At 33.8% G+C, this 10,714-nt stretch overlaps 1 long non-coding RNA gene and 1 pseudogene across 1 annotated transcript; one reads left to right on the top strand and one right to left on the bottom strand.

The window, feature by feature from the left end:
• Positions 1–3,192: 3,192 nt before the first annotated feature.
• LOC147786905 (putative disease resistance protein RGA3) lies at positions 3,193–4,534 on the bottom strand (annotated as a pseudogene).
• Positions 4,535–8,995: 4,461 nt separating this feature from the next.
• Positions 8,996–10,386, top strand: LOC147786904 (uncharacterized). Its single transcript, XR_015413859.1, has 2 exons — positions 8,996–9,123; positions 10,196–10,386. It is a non-coding gene; the product is annotated as an uncharacterized LOC147786904 (long non-coding RNA).
• The last annotated feature ends 328 nt before the right edge of the window (positions 10,387–10,714 follow it).

Here is a 10,714-nt window from a genome sequence, read left to right as displayed (position 1 = left end):
TTTATGCGTAATTAAGTTTAAATTAGTAAGAGTAAGTTTAAATTATTTTATGCAAAATAATTTAAAATTTTTAGTTAATTTTAAAGTATTCATGCATAATTAGGCTTAGCTTGTTTAAATGAGAGTAAATTTAAATTATTTTATATAAAATTAGCTATTAGGAGTAAGTTGAAATTATTTTATAAAAAATTAGGTAATTTAATTTCCATAGTAGAATTCTAATGTATATGTTGGACTCCGTAGACAAAATTAAACTTCAGAGAGCAACGTTAAGCCAGCATCAAAGGGTCGTAATAACTTCGGTCTAGGACAACCAAGTAAGTGAGCCTACCGTCTGTTTGGTTATAATTGTATGTTGAATGATAACATGTGGCTTCACAAGCATATGCCCATATATGCAAACTATTATGAAATGATATGTATATGATATGATACGTGAATATTATGTTGTATGCAATGAATTTATGATATGATAGGTTGAGATATGATATGATGAAGGCATGATAGGGATATGTTATGTGACTGTCATGATATATGATATGATGTGATATGTGCATTATGTGAATTGTTACGTCTAAAGTCATGAAAACGATATGATATAACATATGTGGAACATGAATGATATATTATATGATTGACATGTAAAATGACACATTGGCATGAAATACAACCCTGATACATGTGTGAAAGATACGATAAATGATATGATATGAAGAAAGATGCTGGCAGAGTTGTTGTATATGATAATAAAAAAGGGAAAATGTTAGGGATTTCATGTATTATTGTGTGATCGTGCATTGGTGGATACCCCCTCTCCTTTCACGTTAGTATGGACGAGTACACTACAAGATAGGGCAACGATCATTATGTTTACTATAATGCTGCCATGACAGTCGCTGTTCCTAATATGTGTCCGACATCAACACCTACTAGAGACTGCCCGCTCGACCAAAAAAAGCCCAGGAGGTGATTAAACTAACTGGTGGATCCATACTTGCACATGTGGGCCGTGTGTAGGAAAATTAAGTACACATTCAATTGCCCACTTATGATAGCCGTGGTAAGAAATAGATTGCTATGATAGGTTCCACTCCTGAATTGTATCTGTTTGCATTTAACCGCGATAGGAGATCACTTACTGAGTATTTCTTAAAATACTCAAGCCACGTAATACTTCTATTTCACGTAAAGGCAAGACATACATGTACGGCTGACAATGACACTGCAGTTCGAGACCATGGCACATCCATAGAGTGTTGTTAATGGCCCACGATCGAAAAATGTCAAAACAAATAAAGGGGCCAAAAATAACAATATGCATGTTGTTCTCTAATACATACAGACTCCACAAAAAATTTTCTCATCTGAACACACTCACGAATGATATGGAAGCGAGTGTCAATGTGTTTGCTGCATCCGTGAAATGCTGGATTCTTCATAGTGCAATCACATATTTGTTTTCGACGTAGGGAGTTACCGGCTTTAGTTCACTTATAGTCACTTCACTCAACAAATTTCTCAGCCACAATGCTTGGCACGACACCGCAATTGCTGCCATTAACTCAACCACATAGGAAGATAGTGCCACAGTTCGCTACATTTGAGATTGCCAAGAGAATAAATTTTCGTTGAGATAAAACGTCATTCCTACAGTGCTTTTTCTATCGTCAATGTCTCCAGCTAAATCACTATCGGTAAAATCGACTAGTGCTTCAGGACCTTGCCCTCTTTGATACTTCAATCATTAGAGATTGAAACAATTCTCAATTGTTTTTCAGCAACTAAACAAAAAAACACAAACCATTCGAGTCTCTCTCCAGCAATAGAGAACATCTTAGAAAGTTAGGTTAGAACTTTGACTAAGGAGAGAATGGCAAGGTCATCCGTTGTCAATTTCATATAGGCAAGGTCATCATATGTGTGCTGAGGATCACCTTTATCTTCATACACTCGTCTTTGAGAGCTCCTTCTCGAAGCCCCATGCTAGACCAATTTTCTCACCCTTTACTTTCACTATCTTCCTCAACCCTTCCACCCCACCAAAACTCCACAAAAATTCTCTTATGCTAATATTTTGTAGTTCTTCCAAGGAAGTAAGGTCTAAATTATTCATTTATGCATTATTTAGAAAATGTTAATTCGTGAACCTCGAAAACTTCAAATAAAATACAGTAATAATGTGTGCCTTTGTTACTTTAATAAGATAAAATGATGAACATGCACGCTACTTGGTACAATAATCAAAATGTTATCAAGAGAATCATTAAAGGATATAAACAAAGAATACAGCTTTTATAAATACCATCGAAACCAAAATTACAAAATAATAATAATAATAATAATAATAATAATAATAATTTAATTGAATCGATTATGCTTTCAAACTAAATCGTGAAAACGGTAGTAAACAAAGTCAATACAATTGTTCAAATACATGGAATAAAATTATAATTTAACTTAGACTAATGTAAATATTAAAAAAAATACAAAAATAAAAAAAAGAAAAACAAACGTAAATAAGTGTTTTAGAATACATGAATACGGGCTACATGGGAAACTTTCGCCCGTTCAAAGCTTCCTTCACCAAGTTCAAGCTGGGAACACTGAAACACTGTAAATTTTTTCAATCTAGTAAGATTTGACATGGCTTCTTTCGATGGCAAGCTTTTCAAATTTTTGCATTTGACTATCACCCATGTCTCCAAATATGTAATGTTTTCTAAACATTCTAACAAAGATTCAAGTCCATTAAAAGGCTCACCAGGCAACAATCTTAAAGTAGTGAGATGCTCACGTTGTTTAAGAAGTTGTGTTAAACATTTAGTTTTTGTTTCACGATATAAGATTTTCAATTATTTTCAAGCGAATTGAAGTGTATGAATGGACTCCCATCACAATTCTTCCTTTGGCCAATGAACTTGTAATGTAAGTCTCAAAAAACCTTGCAAATTTGAAGGGGAAAGATCCTCAAGAAAGTAGGCTATGCACAAATCTTCACATGCTGCAACGTTTTAATGAGTTTAGTAGTTTTGTCAAAATTCCATATAAATAAATCTTTAGGGTTCAAAATTTTGGAGGACCTTCAAAGCTTGGAAACATATTTAGAATATTCGTTAGCTTGGGACAAGAATTAATGATTAAGCTTTCGAGATGAGGAAAAGTTGTACAATTCAATATAACATAGATTTTTTCTCATTGCTCTAAATTGAGTAGGTACGAAATATCAAATCTTTTCAATTTAGGGAATAAATTTTTGCTATCGTGATACTTCCCATAAAACTCGTCTCTGATCCTTTTTACAGCACTTAGCTCATTAATTTCAAGAACCTCAAGTTTAACAACTCTCCAAGCATTGGTAAAGTTTCATATTTATTGCAGTAGAAAAGACGTAGCTCAACTAAGTTTTCAACAAAAATACCATTGGGTAGAAGTAAACCTGCAAAATTTTGAATCCTCCATACCTAAGGATTTTGTGTGGTTGAAGTCCTTCCAACATGTTTAAATCATTGTCATAACATTCTTCTCTTTTTTTTTTTTTTGGCTAGAACTCACTATTACAAATATTTTTCTTCTCCCCTAAATTTGCAGCCATGACTTCCTTTATTTTCTTTCTACTCCCTCAAGCAAAAAGTTCTCATTTTACCTTTAAGGTGTTTTAAAGGTTTAAGCTCCTCAAATTTACATCCTTCCTCAAATCCAACTATAAACACAAGAAAGCGTTTGAAGTTGAGTCAATCGACTCAATTTCTTAGGCATTTGCTTAGTTCGATAGAAAAAATCTCAATTAAATTATAAATGCGTTGAATTGAATAACTTTCTCAACTGTGTGAGTGAGAAGCTGTGTTCTCTCGAAGCTGTATTCTCTCGAAGCTTTAAGATATACATATTAAGGTAAAACAATAGATTTTGGGAGTACATCTATTGAAGTTTGTGAAATGTTTAGATACCTCAAATGTTTCAATTTAACGATTGAATTTGACAATTTACTTATGAATTCTAAAATTAAAACGTGCAAGTAGATGAAGTTGGTGATCTTATTGCGAATGTCAAAGGCTACATTTGTAGTGCAATAGAGTGTTCGTATTTTTTGGCTAATCGAAAGATCTTTCTCACCTTGAGATATTTATCTGAACTCAAATTTTGATCATTCGAAATAGTGCATGTGGCTTCATGTATAAGATCATGCATCTTACAAATATAATTTTGCCTCTCGCATGCTTGATAACATCTTGAAACAATGAGCAAGACAACAAAATATGTTCGCTCCAATATCTTCCATCATTACATTGCGTATGTTGGATAGTTAAATAAACCCTTGTGCTATCCAGGTCTGAATAAGTTCTTTCTTATAGAAGAGAAAATCTGGTGGGAAATTTGAACCATCGACAAAATATTGTTTCAATGAGGAAGATGGTAGACGGTCCATGCTTAATTTGATTGTGGATAAAATATGATTTTCATCTTGTAATGCAATTCTCATTAGACCTTCCAAAGTCGATAGCAGTCCCACATAATTCTTGAATGGTTTTACCATTCCTCCTAACACTTTCACCAGCAAGGGTATGCCACCAAATTTTTTTTAACAAGTTCTTCCCAAATTTTATCAGGAACTATTTGTAATACACTTCCAAAGGCACATTTTTCAAATAAATACTAATGATTATCTGGTAAGTACCTCAAATGATATCTATAATTTTGATTGATCTTTAGCAAACAAGTCCTCAACTCATTCTATAGATTGAGATGCTCATTCCAAACATAATCAAGCACAAGTGTAACGACCGGATAAAAAAAAAAAAAAAAAAAAAAAAAGAATGAAAAGATAATAATAATAAGTAAATAATAATTATAAAAAAAAAACATAAAAAAAAAAGAGAGTAAATTATCGTCTCTCTCCACCTTCCCCAAATATCTTCCCAACCCCTCCAACTGTAAAATGATCTGCAAAAAAAAACAAGAAAGAAAACAGAAACAAAAATGGCAGATTTTGGGAAGGGAAAAATGGGAGAAAGAAACATAGGAAAGATCTGGAGAGAAGAATTGGAGATGACCTTCACTTCAGGCAGATCTAATAGGAATGGAAAGAGATAGAAAAGTCATCCGTAAGTTAGATCTCATTTTCTTTTATTTTTGCACGAGACAGAAAAGTTATCTTAGATCTCTCTTTCAATTATTTAGATTTTTGGATATGGGATCGAAAATCAAAATTGGGTGTGTCAATTGCATCTAAATTGAATCATCATTTTGAGGAAAGAGAAGAAAATCATAATGGATGGATGCATAGCCATTTTTACTCAAGGAAAAATTAAAATAGATTGGAAATGGTTAATGACAGTAGTTTTAGGAAAGAAAAGAAAAATTCAAAATCATTTATCGAATTAATTAGAATCAGATTTCCACCTATATTACTCAGTTATTTAGATGTTAATTAGCCGTTAGAAATCATGTCAGATCTTTGAATGAGATCATAGATCTTCTTCTTTGTACCATTGTTGAGAATTAGATCAACCCTTCATTTACTAAACTGTTAGAATTAAATAGGTAAGAAAAGAATTGAACAAGAATATATTAATTAAGTACATAAAAGAAGAAAAGAAAGAGGTAAAGGAAAGGAAATTATATATATTTAACTAATTAAATACATGAAAGAAAAAAAGAGAGACGGAAAATGGAAGATTTGGTGAACAAAAACAATTTTACCGAGTAAATACATAGAGTAAAAAAAAAAGGATACCAAGATATATATATATATATATATATTCAATACTCATAAAGTCTTTAATGCTCACATGAAGTTTAGCACATGAACCCTTGTAGGAGTTAGAGAATTAAACATGAAATTGATGTTATGGATTCTTATAGGTTGGCTTGGATACAAAGGGAAAAATCGAACTTTCATTAAGGATAAATTGGTCACACCCGTATAAGCTAACCAGGTAAGTGGCCTTACTATAGGATAGGCTAAATAATTGTATGAGTTATGATGATGTGTGGATTATGATGCTTGATGATATGTGCAGTATATACATATTTTGTTGAGTGACGCTTGATATGTTTGACGCACGTTGTGGCAATATGATGAGCATGATGATTGCATGATTTTTACCTTAATATGATGATGTTTTCCATATTGAGCATGCTAGATGATGATGAGTGCGGCAATATGATGAGCATGATGATTGCATGATTTTTACCTTAATATGATGATGTTTTCTATATTGAGCATGCTAGATGATGATGAGTGCCATATTGCATCATGTCGTTAGATCGACGTAGGACACAACCCTAAGAGCATGAAAATGATATTAATATAAATATCCACGAGTATGCGTTACCTAGAGTAACAAAGAGATGAGACTAGAGGGTTGTGTCATAAGAGACATTACGATGGATTTAGAGGGACCTCATGCATTTTGTATGTTCATAAGCATAGGGCTACTTCCCCTAGAGATGATGAGTGCGGACGCGCACCTTATGATGAGCGCGAATGTGCACAGGTGCGAAAGCACACAGATGAGGGTGTTCATGAGGCGCATGACACTATGGGGTTCCGCTGACCTCCGGACGTCGCTATAGATTAGCTTGACCAGAGGGTCTAGGGGGTGTGCGAGCGCCCTGGGGACTCACACTCGCATGTGTGAGTCGTGTGTAGGAAAGTACTACACATCCAATTTATCCGAGACTGGAGGCCACCCCTAAGATGATTAGAGATAGGTCCCTAAATCATGATTGTATGTGTTTGCATTTGCATGGCCCCCTATAGTGGGGCCACTTACTGAGTATTCTTTGAAATACTCAGGCCGTGTGCCACTTCATTTTTCAGGTAAAGGCAAGGTGCACTTGTACGGAGGACGGCGGCATCACGAGTAGAGACTGTGGCACGTGCATAGGGTAGACTCATATTTAAATTTCTAGTCTTAAGTTAGAATAGGTTGTTTTGCATTCCATTGTTTTAAATTATTTTGTATTTGTTTTTGTTTTCTCTCAATTTTAGTATTTCATATTTAAACACGTAAGACCATGGCTGTGTTTTTTAGAGAAGAGGTTGTTTTAAACATTTTTTTTTTTCTGAAATTTTCGTTATCAATTATGTTCATGTAAGAGTTATATTTCCGCATTATAGATGAGCATGAGACGTTAGTAGCGACTCTGAGTATGTGAAAATTTAGGGTCGTTACAACAAGAAAATAGAGTTTTTGTTGTTATTGAAGTATGAGAGCCACCAAAAGTAGTATTTAAGATTTTCAAGATTGCTCTTAAAATTTTATTTATATTATAATGATCAGACACACGTTCCCATATAAAAGTATCGAAATTCTTCCTTATCATTTCATGATGGAAAACCTCGTTCACCAAAGCTTTTTTTCCTAAACCACCCGTACCAACAATGGGTACAACAATTAGAATTTATTGATTCTTAACAGCTAGGAACTTATCCACTATATTTGATACTTCAATTTTCCTCTCAATAACTCCAATTTCATCGGGAAAGGAGTTCATCTCTACAATTTGGTTTAGATCAGTTTTAGCTTCTTTAGATGTTGTAGCAATGAATCCCACAAATCTTTTTCTCGAGTAATGTTCATGTAACTTTTTAGCTACGCCTTTGATTTCATTGGCCATTTTGAGACGAAAAAGATTGATGTTTTTGGATGATGAAACGAAATTACTTACCATCACACCTTTTCCGATTCTACCTTGCATCAAACATCTTCATAAGCAAGCTCATCAAGTAAAACACCAGCTTTCTTAGGATGGCTTACGCCATGAGAAAATAGTGTTAGATATTCCTCATGATCAAATATGTCGAAATAAATAATTGAAGCTGAAGAACAACTCGAGAGGAGAGATGTTATGAATAGAGTAACCTTAAGCACATATGCTTTATTAATTTTTTTCTCGTAAATAACATACCTATTTATAGTGGAGATTTCATAATCAATTCCCTAAACTTTCAAATCAATAACTATTAGATGTTTCTAATATATTTCTTAAAGTAATAACTTCTTTTGTCAAGTCAAGCTTATTAACTCACACCGAATCCTTAAGTTTTAAGAGTTTCTTATTGAATTCCTATGCCATATTAATCTCAATTAAACATTTAGACATGACCAAATGTGCTTTCCAACCAAAAGTTAGAATAATAATTCACGTTTGAAAAGTTTTAAAAGGTTGAAAAGACGTTTAATACTTTATTTCTGAAGTAGTCTACTTTCAACCATTGAAAGATGAGCAAAGTATTGGTGCTGTTTAAATCAATTTTTCTGTTAGAAACAAAATTAGGAAAACTAGAGCCCATTTGAATCAATTTAGAAAAATTGGGACAATTTTTTTTTTTGTTTGGTTGAGAGACTTAGAATATTGGTTTAAAATGTTTTCATTGTGAAATTTTATGACACTCTTAATTAAAGTTATTGATTCAACTCCTTAGTGCAAATGATCTTAAAAATCTATTCGTATGATAAGCTGACTAAAAGTGAAGGTCGGATTATAAGTATATTAATTGTAAAAATACTAAATTTAACTTTTTCTTAGTAAAAACATAAACTAGTTACATTTTTACTCAAAAAGTAATTAGAATTTCCATACATATGACATCTAGAATACATACAAATTGAACATTTGAGTGGGCATTAAAGATGCTTTTAACATCATGATATGATATGGATGATATCACTCTCTTATTCATCCACAAACATCTTTGGTTTAGAGAAAAATTCAAAAAGAAAATCTTTATAAAATTATCTATTAAGGCCTCCACTATTTTTTAAATTTCGTGATTGATATTTATTGAAGATGACTCGACTTTTAAGACAATTGTTGGGTGGGTAACAGCTCACACCATGTCATTTCATCCTTTGTTTCCTTTCAACTTTGTCTTGAATTGAATAAATATATTTATTTTATATTTATTTATTTATTTAACTTGTCAATTCTCAATTACAAAATTTAATCCACAATTTGGTAACAACTACGGAATCTCTCCATAAGTTAGTAGCTTATTCTACTAAGTCTACTAATATTTCTCTTAAGGTTATTCCATAAGTAAGTATAAAACTTGGTGGCGCATGATGACGCGTAGTGGCGCGTGGTGACTCGTGGTGGCGCATGGGAGCGCTTGAGGTACTATTACCCATCCTATTCGACTTTTGTTTGCCCGATTTCAATTTTAATCATATTTTTATGTGATTTAGGACCTAATTGGGAAAAATCAATATTTTTAGACACCCTATTTACACAAGAACGTTAAACGAAAGGGCACACGTCAATCATGTGAGTCCACATGGTATTTAGAAAGCAATACTTGTAGGAATCGCTTGACATGAATGCTCGCCGGTGAATTTACCTTAGGTGGTTGCTTTCCATGAATGAATTTAGGTAGTCCAATTATTATGAGTATGAGTGTATTATGTGAATTATCTGAATGTTGCAATTATGCTTTAAGCTTCCGCTATATATATGCATATGTTTAATTTGTGCTGAAAGGAGGATCTGAATTTGTGAACTCTGCGCATCAGGTGCTTGATGGATGTTATCGCCCCGTTAAGCATGTATGTTTAATTTGCAGGAAATATGTATGATGATGCTAGATGACGGTTGTATGCAAACTTAGTTAATTTCCAAGACCCATTAATAAGATAAGCTTAGTGATTTGTGGTTATAAGTGACACTGTGTCTAGACCTAACCTTTCCATAGGAGCTTAACAGATAACCACAACAAATCAAGTACGTTAGGAGTGTTCTTAGACTGCTAGTTGTGTGAATGGAATCAATAGCTTTGTGGGATGACCAAGGGTTCCTGATCAGTTCTCACTGCTTCTAGCCGTTTCGCATGGTTAAAGTGTCCCCATGTCGCACAACCCATTAACTACATGGGAAAGGGTTGGGTCGCATCCCCCAATAAAGGGGACTATCATGGGCCTAGGAGGTACTCAGTAAACCCCTAGATAAGATGTCATATAGTCTCAGAATGCCATGCAGAGGTAGCGCCTCATAGAGAGACACCAGTGATTACAGCTCGGTATAAGGAGCTCTTAGGGATTACAAGAAAAGACAGAGAACCAGAGAAGCTCCAATGGGATAAGACCAACACCAGATGTCCTAGAGCCAATTAGAAGCACGTGGGAACCTGTTAATCTTGGGATGCGATGAGAGTCTATAAGTTGGTGGCTCCAAGTTTTCCTATCTTTTTCAGGTGTTCGTTGACTGTCGGTCGGGATGGAGGAGCGTTTGAGAGCTGTGCTGTCACAGAGGGGGTCGTTCCACAGCATCAATCCATTTTCCGTATTTTTTAGTCTTTTGTATATTCCTTTTATATTTGTATCCCGTTTAATATTTTGAAACAAAACTTCCCTTCTTCTATTTTAATTAAATGGTATTTTTATCTTTTCCTCTTCTTTTTTTTTTCTTATATTTTTGTTTGTTTGTGCTTTCGTCTTTTTGGTCACAATTCGAATTTTCGTGAGTAGCTAGTACTGGAGCGTTACACTCCCCTCTTTTCTGCTTTTTATCATTGTCACTTCCTACAGTGACTTTCTATAGTGATGGCATTTGCTTCAACATCCTGGCTCTGATACCAAATGTTGGATGTGACCCTGGATCAAAATAAGTTGAAACAAGTAAAAGAAGCAAATGAACAACTTGAGGAAGAGATCCTTCGGAGAGCAAAAAAAAAAAAAAACCTTAGGCACTAAATTTGGTTCACAATTTGGCA

Source organism: Cucurbita pepo, chromosome 18 (genome assembly GCF_057944985.1).
Source record: "Cucurbita pepo subsp. pepo isolate OVF chromosome 18, ASM5794498v1, whole genome shotgun sequence".
In the NCBI taxonomy this organism is placed as follows: domain Eukaryota; kingdom Viridiplantae; phylum Streptophyta; class Magnoliopsida; order Cucurbitales; family Cucurbitaceae; genus Cucurbita; species Cucurbita pepo.
Note: the sequence above shows the minus strand (reverse complement) of the source record. Positions and strands in the feature narration are given on the sequence as shown.